Below are 15,841 nucleotides of genomic sequence, written 5' to 3'. Positions count from 1 at the left end.
CAATTTATATGCTTCTGTCTAAATTCAGGGAGAACTAGGCTATGTAGATGCTCATTCAGCGCCATAGGGTATAATTAAAACAGCTAGTCAAGTGCGTAAAATGAACTCTCACATTTTAGATTATTACTAGCAAAGGCCAAAAGCAAACTTTGTAAAATAAAAACAAGTTACAAGCATACTTCAATTTACTGTTTTTTGCAGATATTGCATTTTTTTTAAACTGAAGGTTTGCAGTAACCCTACAAAGAACAAGTCTATCACTGCCATTTTTCCAACAGCATTATTTTTTTGATTAAGGTATTATACATTATTTTTTTAGACATAATGCTATTACATAACTTTTATAGGCACTGGGAAATCAAAAAATTCACGACTTACATTATCGTAATATTCACTTTATTGTAGTAGTCTGGAACGAACCTGCAATTTCTCCAAGTCATGCCTTAAAGAACATAAAAAAATCTTGTAGAACAGTGAGAATAAATATAGTTCTCTACTCTATACTGTTTCTCGGAAATTATTTTTTTTAATTTATCCCTCAAGGACTCTTTTTTGTAAAGCATCCAAATGTACTATTTGAAATCAGCATTATAGACTAAAACACTCTAGTTTTGTAATCTATCTAGACAATAGATTGTTTTGTAAAGCTTGTTCCCAGGAGAAAAATAATGTATGCATTTGAATCAACAGAGGGATTTTAATACAATGTTTAAATCTAGACTTTAAAAATAAGAATATGTTCCCCCTGTATTCCTCCTCCCTAAAATACAATATTTTGACAGACGTTTGTCTTGGTGGAGGGGACCCCCAGCATCAGAGGCTCTGTGTCACCTCTCTTTCATCTATCCTTCCAGATATACTTACTACCTTGCCTCACCCCTACCTGTGCTGGCATTCTGGCCATATGGACTATATCAACATATTCATATCCCTCTAGTTTCAGCCAATAGGGACCTCTAGCAGGAGATCAGAATGAGGTAGGCAGTGAAGAATGAAGTGAGTGTGTCTGTTTCTCGACTGTCTCTCTGAAAGGTTGTCTTGAATTGGCTGCCTTCAAAGCCACTGTCTGTTGGTCAGTGATCCTCCCAAGCGTTATAACTCTTCCAAAATAGCCTATGTAAAACTGCACTTTATTGTTTTAATCTGCATGTCTTTGTGTTATTTACCTTGCATTTCTAGCAAACTTGACCATAGTTTCTATATATCCTGGTCTTCTTCATTCTATTTCAAAGTTGTAACAGTTTCCCTATATAACAGAAACACTTTTCTCTTTTTGGTCTTTGCAAATAACATTTTTTGGTCTTTGACTCACCTTTTGAGCTTATTCATCATTGATTCTTTGTAATAGATATGACTTTAATTTTAATACAGTAAAGTTACCAATCTTTTATTCGTGGTTTGTTCTTTTTTGTGTGCTTTACTTAAAGACTTCTTTTCTATCCTTGTGTAAAAGATAGTTTCCTATTTTTTCTTCTTAAATTATTAAAATTTTGTTTTTGACATTTGGGACTTTATTTATTCAAACTCCTCCAAAGTCTACAGAAACAGTAATAAAATAAATAAAACTCACCTCATTGTTTTCCTTAGCATCATTTTGAATTTATCTACTATATTTGAGTTCCTTATTGAATTATATTAATGAAAGATATGAGTGGTACCTTTAGAAAGCCTTAAACTTAATTTTAATCTGCCACTTACCTGTTATGTATATTTCAGTTGCATAATCATTATTAACCTTATATTTATTCATCTATAAAACTGGAGTAATTATAAAATGTCTCACTAGACTGAAAATTAAATTATTGTGATTATATTTACAAACTAGAAAATTATAAACATATTTTAATTAACATTCTTTATTGATTTTTCTATGAGGATTCCCTGTTAAAAATACTGACTGGCATTAGTTTTCTATTCATTTACTAAACTAATACACACTTATCAGCTAACATTAGCCAATTTCACTCATAAAAATCTCTATTCTCTTCCTCAGAGTAAATTTTAGAGCCAGCTTAGGTGAAAGAAGAAGTAACAGTTATCATTCTACTTTGAAATTGCTGTAAATGAAAGATTTATTTGTATCTCTTTAACCACCCTTATGGCAAAAAGTGAAGAGGAACTAAAAAGCCTCTTGAAGAAAGTGAAAGAGGAGAGTGAAAAAGGTGGCTTAAAGCTCAACATTCAGAAAACTAAGATCATGGCATCTGGTCCCATCACTTCATGGCAAATAGATGGGGAAACAGTGTCAGGCTTTATTTTGGGGGGCTCCTAAATAACTGAAGATGGTGATTGCAGCCATGAAATTAAAAGACACTTACTCCTTGGAAGGAAAGTTATGACCAATCTAGATAGCATATTCAAAAGCAGAGACATTACTTTGCCAGCGAAGGTTCATCTAGTCAAGGCTATTGTTTTTCCAGTAGTCATGTATGGATGTGAGAGTTGGACTCTGAAGAAAGCTGAGCACTGAAGAATAGATGCTTTTGGACTGTGGTATTGGAGAAGACTCTTGAGAGTCCCTTGGACTGCAAGGAAATCCAACCAGTCCATTCTAAAGGAGATCAGTCCTGGGTATTCTTTGGAAGGGATGATACTAAAGCTGAAACTCCAGTACTTTGGCCATCTGATGTGAAGAGTTGACTCACTGGAAAAGACTCATGCTGGGAGGGATTAGGGGCAGGAGGAAAAGGGATGACAGAGGATGAGATGGCTGGATGGTATCACTGGCTCGATGGACGTGAGTTTGAGTGAACTCCGGGAGTGGCGACGGACAGGGAGGCCTGGCATGCTGAGATTCATGAGGTCGCAAAGAGTCGGACATGACTGAGTGACTGAACTGAACTGAACTGAAGATTCAACATCACCAGATGGACAACATCGAAATCAAATTGATTATATTCTTTGCAGCCAAAGATGGAGAAGCTCTATACAGTCAGCAAAAACAAGACTGGGAGCTGACTGTGGCTCAGATCACGAAATCCTTATTGCCAAATTCAGACTCAAATTGAAGAAAGTAGGGAAAACCACTAAACCATTCAGGTATGACCTAAATCAAATTCCTTATAATTATACAGTGGAAGTATAGAGAAATAGATTTAAGGGACTATATCTGATAGACAGAGCGCCTGAAGAACTATGGATGGAGGTTTGTGACATTGTACAGGAGACAGGGATCAAGATCGCCCCCATGGAAAAGAAATGCAAAAAAGCAAAATGGCTGTCGACGAAGCCTTACAAATAGCTATGCAAACAAGAGAAGTGAAAAGCAAAGGAGGAAAGGAAAGATATACCCATTTGAATGCAGAGTTCCAAAGAATAGCCAGGTGAGATAAGAAAGACTTCCTCAGTAATCAGTGCAAAGAAATAGAGGAAAACGATAAAATGGGAAAGACTAGAGATCTCTTTAAGAAAATTAGAGATACCAAGGGAAAATTTCATGCAAAGATGGGCTCGATAAAGCCCATCTTTATTGGTATGGACATAACAGAAGCGGAAGATGTTAAGAAGAGGTGGCAAGAACACACAGAAGAACAGTACAAAAAAGATCTTCACAACCCAGATAATCACGATGGTATGATCACTCACCTAGAGCCAGACATCCTGGAATGTGATATCAAGTGGGCTTTGGGAGGCATCACTACAAACAAAGCTAGTGGAAGTGATGGAATTCCAGCGGAGCTATTTCAAATCCTGGAAGATGATGCTGTGAAAGTGCTACATTCAATATGCCAGCAAATTTGGAAAACTCAGCAGTGGCCACAGGACTGGAAAAGGTCAGTTTTCATTCCAATCCCAAAGAAAGGCAATGCCAAAGAATGCTCAAACTACCACACAATTGCACTCATCTCACACACTAGTAAAGTAATGCTCAAAATTCTCCAAGCCAGGCTTCAGGAACATGTGATGTGTGAACTTCCAGATGTTCAAGCTGGTTTTAGAAAAAGCAGAGGAATCAGAGATCAATTTGCCAACAGGCATTGGATCATCGAAAAAAAAAGTGTTCCAGAAATCACCTATTTTTGCTTTACTGACTATGCCAAAGCCTTTGACTGTGTGGATCATAACAAACTGTGGAAAATTCTGAAAGAGATGGGAATACCAGACCACCTGACCTGCCTCTTGAGAAATCTGTATGCAGGTCAGGAAGCAACAGTTAGAATTGGACATGGAACAAACTGGTTCCAAATAGGAAAAGGAGTACATCGAGGCTGTATATTGTCACCCTGCTTATTTAACTTCTATGCAGAGTACATCATGAGAAATGCTGGACTGGATGAACACTAGCTGGAATCAAGATTGCCGGGAGAAATATCAATAACCTCAGATATGCAGATGACACCCTTATGGGAGAATGTGAAAAAGAATTAAACAGCCTCTTGATGAAAGTGAAAGAGGAGCATGAAAAAGTTGGCTTAAAGCTCAACATTCAGAAAACTAAGATCATGGCATCTGGTCCCATCACTTCATGGCAAATAGATGGGGAAGCAGTAAAAACAAGGCTGGCTTTATTTTTCTGGGCTCCAGAATCACTGCAGATGGTGACTGCAGCATGAAATGAAAAGACGTTTGCTTCTTGTAAGAAAAGTTATGACCAACCTAGACAGCATGTTAAAAAGCAGAGACATTACTTTTCCAAAAAAGGTCCATCTAGTCAAGGCTATGGTTTTTCCAGTGGTCATGTATGGATGTGAGAGTTGGACTATAAAGAAGGCTTAGTGCCAAAGAATTGATGCTTTTGAACTGTGATGTTGGAGAAGACTCTTGAGAGTCCCTTGGACTGCAAGGAGATCAAACCAGTCCATCCTAATGGAGCTCAGTCCTGGTGTTCATTTGAAGGACTGATGTTGAAGCTGAAACTCCAATACTTTAGCCACCTGATGTGAAGAGCTGACTCATTTGAAAAGACCCTGATGCTGGGAAAGATTGAGGGCAAGAGGAGAAGGGGACAACAGAGGATGAGATGGTTGGATGGCATCACCGACTCAATGGAAATGAGTTGAGTAGACTCCAGGAGTTGGTGATGGACAGGGAGGCCTGGAGCACTGTGGTCTTGGGGTCATGATGAGTTGGATGCAACTGAGCATCTGAACTGAACTGATCTGAATTTATTATCCACATGTTTTTAATCATGTTTAGTTTTTATCTAGATGCCTGTTTAATCAACTACATGACTTTTTCCATTATCTAGCTCGCAACCCATCACCATGTAAGACTTGTGGGCATAGCCAGTGCTCTGCTGCTTTGAAAACTATAAGGTCAGATTGGTCAACTCAGGTGGGTAAGATGCCGGAAATATCAGGATTTTCAGCAACATCAGCCAGCCATTTTGACTACCATGTCAATTGATTCAGATTGACTGAGAAGCGATTTTATGAACTCTGTGGGGAGTATGTGTTGCTATAACTGAAAACCTCAGCTCCCAAGTGGCTTACTTTGGTCATTCAACCTTCATGAGAAAGCATAGGAATCATTGTGTTCACATTGTTACCATGGTGACCAATTCTGCTAAATAGAAATCCTGGAAGATGCCCATCATAAGGTTGTACGTTGTTTAAAAAGCGTGAGTAGTAAAACATATGTTTATACCATAGATTTGGTCTCACTGGGGTTGAGTTATGTTCCTAATGTGTGGCCAGATATTTTGTATCACTCTCCTCTTTTCAAAAAGTAAAAAGTTTGCTATGTAGGCATTCTTGTTTATGAATATCAGCATATATGTCTCCACAGATTATTTTGAGCAGGGGTGGTTTCTGGTGGGTCTTCCCAGGTGGCTCAGTGGTAAAGAATCCACCTACTAGTCCAGGAGACCAGAAGACACTGGTTTGATCCCTGGGTCAGGAAGATCCCCTAGAGGAGGAAATGGCAACCCATTCCAGTATTCTTCCCCGGAAATATCCCATGGACAGAAGAGCCTGGTGGGCTATAGTCCATGGGGTTGCAAAGAGTCAGACCCAGTGAGCACGCATGCTAACTAATGGTTTCTGGTGAGGCCCAGAAAACCTGCTAGACAAATTCTAAAAGAGATATAACACTTCCACAGAGTATTTTAAGTTAGGTTCATATTGTATTTTGTGTTGAGGGAAAAAAAAACATTTCTGAAACATACCAACCAAATCTTTGAAAAATGATTACATATATAAAATCTATCATCTTAAAACATTTCTTTTATTTTTATTGAGACATAATTGACATATAAAATTGTGTGAATATAAGATATATGATATATTGATTTGATACCTTTATGTACTGCAATACGAATACCACCATAGCATTAACTAATATCTTTCTCATGTTGCATAGTTATTCCTTTTTTGTTGAGAGACCATTTAAGATCTAAAACCATTGAGGTGTATAATACAATATTGTTAACTATAATCACTAGATTAGAGAAATCTCCAGAACTCACTGATCTTCTAACTGGAAGTTTGTACCTTTTAATGAACATCTCCCCAAGCTGAGCAATCCACAACCCCTAATAACCACTATTCTACCCTCTGCTTCTAAAAGTTTGGCTTTTAGGTTCCACATATACATGCTATTATAGAGTATTTATTGTTCACTCTGATTTATCTCACTTAGCATAATGCTTTCAAAATCTGTGTTATCAGAAATAGAATTTCTTTCTCATGGCTGAATAATATTTCATTTTATGGGAAGATAGATATAGATACAGAAGCTATACATAGGTGTATACAGAGATATATCTTCCTTATTCATCCAATGGATTTATGGAGATTTAGGTTGTTTCTATGTCTTGGTTATTGTGAATAATGCTGCTGTGAGACTGCAGATATCTTTTCAATATCCTGATTTCATTTCCTTTGGATATATACTCATAAGTGGGATTGCCAGTCAAAAGGCATTAATAGCTCCATTTTAAGTATTTTAAAGACCTTTCATTCTTTTCTCCATAGTAGCTGAACCAATTTATATTTATATATAAATAGTGCACAATTCTCCACATCCTCACTTGTTAAATCTTGTCTTCTTGATGATAGTCAGTCTAATGGGTGTTAGGTGATATCTTATTGTGGTTTTGATTTGCATTTATCTGGTGATTAGTGATGCTGAGAATTATCTATGCACCTGTTATCCACATGTATGTATTCTTTAGAAAAATTTCTATTCATTCTTCTGTCCATTTTAATTGATTATTGTTATTGAATTGTATGCATTCTTTATATATTTTGGATATTAATCCTTTATCCAATATATGGTTTACAGATATTTTCTTCCATCCAAAGGTTACCTTTTCATTGGTTGGTTGTTTCTTTTGCTGTGCAGAAGATTTATAGTTTGATGGTCTCCCATTTGTTTATTTTTTATTTTGTTACCGTGCTTTTGGCATCATATCCTAAAAAAATCAGTGCGAACAGCAACATAAAGGTTTTTCCCTATGCTTTCTTCTATGGTTTTTACAATTTCCGACATTTTGTTGAAATCTCTAGTCATTTTGAACTAATTTTTGTGACTAATGTAATATAGGAGTCCAATTTCACTTTTCTGCATCCAGTTTTTTTAACACCACTTATTGAAGAGACTAATCTTTCCCAAATGAGTATTCTTGGCTCTGCTGTTAACTATTAGTTGATCATATACATAGGCTTATTTTTTATCTCTATTTTGTTCCATTTTTATACAGTTCTATTTTTATGCCGTTAGTATACTGTTTTAATTGCTATAGCCTCTTACTACAGTTTGAAATCAGAAAGTTTAATGCTTCCAGCTTTGTTCTTCTGTCTCAAGATTAATTTGGCTGTTTGGGATCTTCTGTTCAGCTCAGTTCAGTCCAGTCACTCAGTCGTGTCCGACTCTTCAAGACCCCATGGACTGCAGCGTGCCAGGCCTCCCTGTCCATCACCAACTCCCAGAGTTTACCCAAACTCATGTCCATGGAGTTGGTGATGCCATGCAAACATCTCATCCTCTGTTGTTCCCTTCTTCTCCTGACTTCAATCTTTCCCAGCATCAGTGTCTTCAAATGAGTCAACTCTTCGCATCAGGTGGCCAAAGTATTAGCGAGAGAGTAACAGGCAGGAAGGCCAGGGGTCTCCAAATGGAGGAAATAGCCTGCAAGTGTCAGACATTTTTATCTCTCTTAAGTGGCAGTAGGAAACAAACTAGCGTTATTTTCTTCTTCTCTATACAAATTTAAAAGGAGGTTTCTCTTAAAATACTGTGTTGCCATAACAACACCTGGTTTTACTTGAAGTTAATTATTCTCAAACCTTGAGTTAACCAATACATTTTTCTTATGGAAATGTTTGTCTTAAGCTATGTTAATGTACTATGCATTTACCCCAAACTCTGTCTTCAAGTCAGTTCTACCTAATGACTCAGAACCTACTTGACAAACCACTATGTTATACTCAGATATTGTTCCCCTAATCTATGTAAATAAAACTATTTGTATGGTAATCTACCTTTCTACAAAATTCAAGTTAATCATTATATGGCCCGGGATGAATCATCTGGTGTCAAGATTATCCCAAAATACATCTTATGGGTGAGGATACTGGTGCCATTCTGAGTTTTAAGACATTCCTTTCTTTCATTGACAGACTGCTAGTGACTACATAACATCCAGCTGAAGACTGGTGGTGGGGTACTCTTTCTGCCCCCTTCTAATGCCTATGTCAGAATCTTTCTCTATCTCCTTTATACTTTAATAAAACTGTATTACACAAAAGCTCTGAGTGATCAAGCCTCATCTCGGGCCCCGGATTGAATTCTTCTCCTCCAGAGGCCAAGAATCCCGGCATCTTTTCATTCAGCAACAACCTTTCATTAGAGTTTCAACTTCAATATCAGTCCTTCCTGTGAACCCTTCAATGAACGCTCAGGACTGATCTCCTTTAGGATGGACTGGTTGGATCTCCTTGCAGTCCAAAGGACACTCAAGAGTCTTCTCCAACGCCATAGTTCAAAAGCATCAATTCTTTGGCACTAAGCCTTCTTTATAGTCCAACTCTCATATCCGTACATGACTACTGGAAAAACCATAGTCTTGACTAGATGGACCTTTGTTGACAAAGTAATGTCTCTGCTTTTTAATATGCTGTCTAGGTTGGTCATAGCTTTTCTTCCAAGGAGAAAACATCTTTTAATTTCATGGCTGCAGTCACCATCTGCAGTGATTTTGGAGCCCAGAAAAATAAAGTCAGCCACTGTGTTCACTGTTTCCCTATTTGTTTGCCGTGAAGTGATGGGACTGGATGCCATGATCTTAGTTTTCTGAATGTTGAGCTTTAAGCCAACTTTTTCACCCTCATCTTTCACTTTCATCAAGAGGCTCTTTAGTTCTTCATTTTCTGCCATAAGGGTGGTGTCATCTGCATATCTGAGGTTACTGATATTTCTCCTGGCAATCTTGATTCCAGCTTGTGCTTCATCCATCCTAGCATTTCTCATGATGTACTCTGCATATAAGTTAAATAAGCAGGGTGACAATATACAAAGGGGTCTTCTGGGATGCTATACAAATTTAAAAATTTTTTTTTTCTATTTCTGTAAAAATGTCATTGAAATCCTGATAGAGATGGCATTGAAACTATAGATGACTTTGAGTAAAATGTACTCTTTCATAACACTAATTCTTCTATCCATAAACAAGAGCTATTTTTCAATTTGTTTATATCTTCTTTAATTTCTTTCATCAAAGTCTTTTAGTTTTCATTATATAGGTCTTTCACTTCTTTGGTTAAATTTATTTATGAGTCTTTTATTGGTTTTGATGCTACTATGAATGGCATTGTTTTTCATTTCTTTTTAAGATATTTGATTATTAGCATATAGAAATGCAACTGATTTCTATATATTAATTTATATTCTACAACTTTGCTGAACTTGTCAATTAGTTTCAACAGTTTTTTTGTTTAAGTCTTTAGTATTTTGTATATATAAGACCATATTATCTGTAAAAAGAAAAATCATAATTTTACTTTTTCCTTGACAATTTGGATGCCTTTTATTTATTTATCTTTCTTTGATTGCTCTGATGGGAACTTCCTGAACTATGTTGAATAAGAGTGCTGAGAGTAGGCATCCTTGTTTTGTTCCTGATTTAGAGTAAAAATTTCAGCCTTTCACAGTTCAGTATGATGTTAGCTGTGGTGTTTGTTATATATGGGCTTCCCTGATAGCTCGGTTGGTGAACAATCCAGCTGCAGTGCAGGAGAACCTGGTTTGATTTTCCTGGGTTGGGAAGATTCACTGGAGAAAGGATAGGTTAGCCACTCCAGTGTTCTTGGGCTTCCCTGGTGGCTCAGCCAGTAAAGAATCCACCCACAATGTAGGAAACCTGGGTTTAATCCCTGGATTGGGGAGATCCCCTGGAGAAGGGAAAGGCTACCCACCTCAGTATTCTGGTCTGGTGAATTCCATGGACTGTAGAGTCCATGGGGTCACAAACAATTGGACATAACTGAGTGACTTTCACTTTTGTTATATATGGTCTTTTTTGGGGGTAGATTGCATATCTTCACTTCACTTAGTTGTTCTTCTGGACTTTTATGTTGTTCCTTTATTTGGGACATATTCCTCCTGCATCTCATTTTGTCTAACTTTCTGTGATTGTGATTTCCATTGTGCAGGCTGCAAGGTTGTAGTTCTTCTTGCTTCTGCTGTCTGCCACCTGGTGGGTGAGGCTAAGAAGTTTGTGCAGGCTTCTTGGTTGGAAGGACTGGTTCCTGCCCACTGGTGGGTGGAGCTGGGTTTTGTCCTTCTAGGAGGCAGGGCCATATCAAGGGGCATGTCTAGAGGGCTGTGGGCTCAGTAAGACTTTAAGCAGCTTGTCTGCTTATGGCTGGGGCTGTGTTTCAGCCCTATTGATTGGCCTGAGGCATCTTAGCTCTGGAGACTACAGGCTGTTGAGTGGTGCCAAGTGTTGGTAAGAAAATGGCAACCTTCAAGAGGCCAATGAGGGCTCCCCAGAACTGTCGCCACCAGTGTCTTTGTCTCTGCAGTGAGCCACAGCCATCCCCTGCATCTGTAAGAGACCCTCCATTACTTTAAGGCCATCTGGCCCAGTCTCTTTGAAGTCACTGCTTTTTTCCCTGAGTCCTGGTGTGTGAAACCTTGTGTGTGCCATCTGAGAGTGGAGTTTGTTTCCCCTGCCCTGCAGAATTACTGTGCTCAAACCCCCTGCAGAATTACTGTGCTCAACCCCCCTGCAGAATTACTGTGCTCAAACCCCACTTGTCTTCAAAGTCATATTCTCTGAGGGCTCCTTCTCCTGTCACCAGACCTCCAGGTTGGGGAGCCTGATACGGGGCTCAGAACTTTCCTTCCTGTGGGAGATCCTCGGTGGTATAATTATTTTCCAGTTTGTAGGTCACCCACCTGGCATGTATGAGATTTGATTTTATCATGGTTTACCCCCTCCTAGCATCTCACTGTGGCTTCTTTTTGTCTTTGGATGTAGGGTATCTCAGGTTGATGGAGGCTTCACTCTCTGGAGTATGGCAGGGTTCAGGGAAGGACAGCTCACATAATTTGAAGTCAAATGCCGACATTTTATCAGTCAAAGGAAATCATAGGTCTTGTGTAATTTCAAGTAAGCTGGGAAATACAATCTTACTCTATGATCAGAAGGAGGAAAATCAGAAGTACTACATGGACAATACTAGGCAGTTGGAGAGAGATCAAGACTCAAGCCAGGATTCCTACTAATATACTTACCATTCTGCTTGATTGTTTAAGTTAAAATACCAGAGACAAGGGAGGATATTTGGTTATCTAATAAGAAAAATTAGTGAATTTATAGGATATAGCAATCACAAATATTCTTGCATCTAACAATAGAGCATCAAAATATAGGAAGCAAAAATTGACAGAATTAAAAAGATAAATAGATAAACCCATTATCATAGTTGGAGGATTTAATAGTCCTCTCTCAGAAATTGACAGATTAGGCAGAAAGAGAGTAAAAACACAGATCTGGAAAATACTGTCAATTAGCATCATCTAACTGATATTTACAGTACAATATACACAGCAAATGCAAAATAGACACATTCTTTTAAAGCGCACATGAAATTTCAACAAGATGTATCATTTGTATCATTTGGAGACCATAAAATAACTCAATAAAGTTTTTAATGAAATTTTTCACATATATCTTCTTATCATAATAGAGCTAAGTTAGATGCCAATAATAATAGTTATCCAGAAACTTCAGTCTTTTTCCTTTTTCTTTTCTGCTAATTAAAGCATCTGAGGAGTATATTAGCTATTTATTGCTGTATGACAAATTACTCAAATTAGGCTGCAGCCCATGGGGTCGCTAGGAGTCAGACACGACTGAGCGACTTCACTTTCACTTTTCACTTTCATGCATTGGAGAAGGCAATGGCAATCCACTCCAGCGTTCTTGCCTGGAGAATCCCAGGAACGGGGGAGCCTGGTGGGCTGCTGTCTCTGGGGTCTCACAGAGTCGGACACAACTGAGGTGACTTAGCAGCAGCAGCAGCACCTTAAAAGAAGAAGAAATTGTTTTCTTACAATTTTTGAGGGGCTGGGAGCCATTGAAGTGGGTGAGTCTGGCTCAGGATCTCTCATGAGGTTGCAGTCAAGATGTGGACCATTACAGTCATTGATAGTCTTGACTGTGCTGCGCTTAATCTCTAAGTCGTGTTCAACTCTTTGCAACCCCATGGACTGTAGCCCACCAGGTTGCTCTGAACATAGAAAATTCTCCAGGCAAGAACACTGGAATAGATTGCCATGCCCTCCTCCAGCGGATCTTCCCAACTCAGGGATCGAACCCAGATCTCCTACATTGCAGGTGGGTTCTTTACTATCTGAGCCACCAGGGAAAGGCTTGACAGGGCTGGAGAATCAGTTTGCAAACTCACTCACGTGGCTAGTGGCAAGAGGCCTCAGTTCCTTGCCACATAGGTTTCTCCACCGGGCTGCTGATGGCATGGTGATCGGCTTCCCCAGAGCAAAAATCTGCAAGAGATAAAGCAACTAAGATGGAAACTGCAGTGTCTTTTATAACCTAATTATGGCATCAGTTATGCACTATTTTATTGGTCATGTAGAACAGCCCTTGCTACAATGTAGGAATGCTTTATAAAGAGGCAAGTACTAGTAGGTGACATTCATTGGGGACCATCCAGAAGGCTAGCTACTACAGGAAGCTTTTAAAACATATTTAAGCCCTGGTTCAACCTCAGATCTATTAACTCAGAGTCTTTGGGGATTGGGCACTTGCTTCATTTTTCCTCTTAAGCTCCCAAAATTCTTCTCAATGTACAGTGTTGAGGAATATTACATAGTAGAGGAAATCCATTCAATATCATCAAGTAACATCTGTGCATCAAGATCTGGTTAAACTTAATGGAACTCCAACCCTAAAAGGCAGAAAAGGAGTCATAAAAAGGGACATAGGTTTTTACAAATCAATTAATCAAACAGAAATTCAATCTATAGATCAAAATTTTTGAAACATATTAATGTAAATTTCCATAACACCACTGAATATTTGCAGCCTTTGCAAGCAGCTCATACCTTTAAAGTTCTCCAGATTATTTCAATGAGCAGCCAAGTTTGGGAACCAAATCTTTACATGCTACTCACCACTGGAGCTTACTTTCTTTCTATCTAGTTTGTTGTTAGGCTTTCGAAGTGGTGCTAGTGGTAAAGAACCTACCTGCCAATGCAGGAGACATAAGAGACATGGGTTGAATCCCTGGGTCAGAAAGCTCTCCTGGAGGAGGGCATGGCAACCCATTCCAGTATTCTTGCCTGGACAATTCCATGGACAGAGGAGCCTGATGGACTACAGTCCATGGAGTTGCAAAGAGTCAGACATGACTGAAGTGACTTAGCATGCATGAAGTTTGTGGTTGGGGAGGCTCTTGGACCCATTCAGACTTTCTGAAAAGATGGTTTCATTTAACTGGCCATCCAGAGAAATACTAAAGCTGGGGTTGGAAGAAGCCAGCTTCAGCTCTGGGAAGAAGAGACAGTATTCCATGTTCCAGGGCAGTTTTTCAAAGCTGCACACAAGGTTTTCATGACTTTAAAGCTCCAGGTAGATAATAGGAGGCTGTAATGCCTTTCAGTTTCATGTTCATCTTTGACAATATTCCCTTAGATCCAGACCTCAGAAGCACTAGTCTGATGGAAGTCATTGGTTGAAAAGCATTCTCAATTGCAAGATCCTTATGTTTGAAATTTCCCCATCTTAGTTATTTCTGTATTTGGAATCTACGTAGAATGTGGACATCATTTTAAAGAAATGAATTCACAGTTTTTTGAATAGGAGAAACCTTTTAAAAATATCCTTCTGTTTTATTTCAGATGAGCCTAGAAAACACACTCAAAGGAAAAAATATGAGCTAGTATTTGACTCTGTCATCTTTTTCTAATCATATTTGTTACTTACAAATTAGGCTTAGAAATAGATACCATTTACAGGGATTCAAGTACTGCAGACGTGGCAGCATTTTATATTAGGAAGAGCATGTATTTTAGTATCAGAAGACCTAGATTTTATCATGGCTCTTTTGATAACTCCTGGTATAAAAATGGACACTATCTTCATCTCCCTGGACCTCAGTTTCTAATTTTAAACAGCCAGAATTTAAACTTCCACATTTTAAGAGTTATCTTTCATCTCTGTTATTTAAAGTTTGTGATTAGAATCTGCTGTTCCTTAGAGGATTCTGTGTAACTTGACAGGGTGAGATTCAGCTTAAAGAGAGAAACCTTCACAAATGGGGGGGGGGAAACTTGGAGCAGTAGAAAGCACTTTTCTGGATGTAGCTTGTGATACCCATGTTTTCCCCTGATGACTCAGATGGCAAAGAATCCACCTGCAATGCGGGAGATCTGGGTTTGATCCCTGGGTTGGGAAAATCCCCTGGAGGAGGGCATGGCAACTTACTCCAGTATTCTTGCCTGGAGAATCCCCATGGCCAGAGAGCCTGGTGGCCTACAGTCCAAGAGGTCACAAAGAGACAGACACGACTGAGTGACTAGGCACATGAGCACACACACACCATGTTCTTACAACTAGTCTTTCTGCAGTACACATGGTGACGGGGACAGTCTGCATGTCGAAAAGCAAATGTTTTTAGTAACATTTACTGGAATACAACTGGCTCCTAAGAGCTGCCTGAAATATGACCGATAAGAAAGTCAAGTGTCCACTAAACAAACCCTGAATATAAACATTTGAATTTATTTTTAAAGGATAAATGAAAATAATGAGTGATTATTTGCATTACAAAAGCATTTGTTGTTGTTGTGAAATAATTATTTATAGGAATACTAATAACACCAAGAAGTGATTTACCTTTTATAAGCCTCATATATGATTTTGTATAGTTTCCAAATTATGATTAAACTCTAAGAACATATCTTTTATGAGAAATGAGGTATGCCTATATCTCTAAGGCATTTATGAGCCCAGCTGTGGATTTGTAGCTTTCCTTTGGGCATAGGGTTTCAGGAAAGCTAAGTATAACACCTATATAAGGGTCTTCCAAGTCAGAAGACTTGATCAGTCCTAGAGGATTTGCTGACTATTGAATTGAAAATTTCAATTCCAGTGCTATAGTTCAGATACATCAGTAACCTTCTGATGCGCTGGAATTCACAAAGATTAACATCTGGATTCTTCAAATTGAGATGTTAGAGATCAGCTATTGAAATGAAGAAATGGGGGTCCCAGGCTATTTGGTATACATTTCTACCACTTTAGAGTAGACTTATAATGGTAAAAGGTGTTATTTTTCTGGCTCATAAATTAGAAAGAAATGGTTTAGTGGAATGCCTGAATCAATTTGATATGTCCAGAGATTGTATGTTACAGCATACATCCCCACCTTCA

The 15,841-nt window shown here is 38.4% G+C and overlaps 1 non-coding gene across 1 annotated transcript; it reads right to left on the bottom strand.

Moving 5' to 3' along the window:
* Positions 1-5,973: 5,973 nt before the first annotated feature.
* On the bottom strand, positions 5,974-6,034 carry LOC114110357 (U7 small nuclear RNA). Its single transcript, XR_003586636.1, has one exon. It is a non-coding gene; the product is annotated as a U7 small nuclear RNA (small nuclear RNA).
* Positions 6,035-15,841: the final 9,807 nt, after the last annotated feature.

The sequence above is a fragment of the Ovis aries genome, chromosome 22, assembly GCF_016772045.2.
Source record: "Ovis aries strain OAR_USU_Benz2616 breed Rambouillet chromosome 22, ARS-UI_Ramb_v3.0, whole genome shotgun sequence".
In the NCBI taxonomy this organism is placed as follows: Eukaryota; Metazoa; Chordata; class Mammalia; order Artiodactyla; family Bovidae; genus Ovis; species Ovis aries.
The sequence above is the reverse complement of the archived record's forward strand: the minus strand, read 5'-3'. Positions and strand labels throughout refer to the sequence as shown.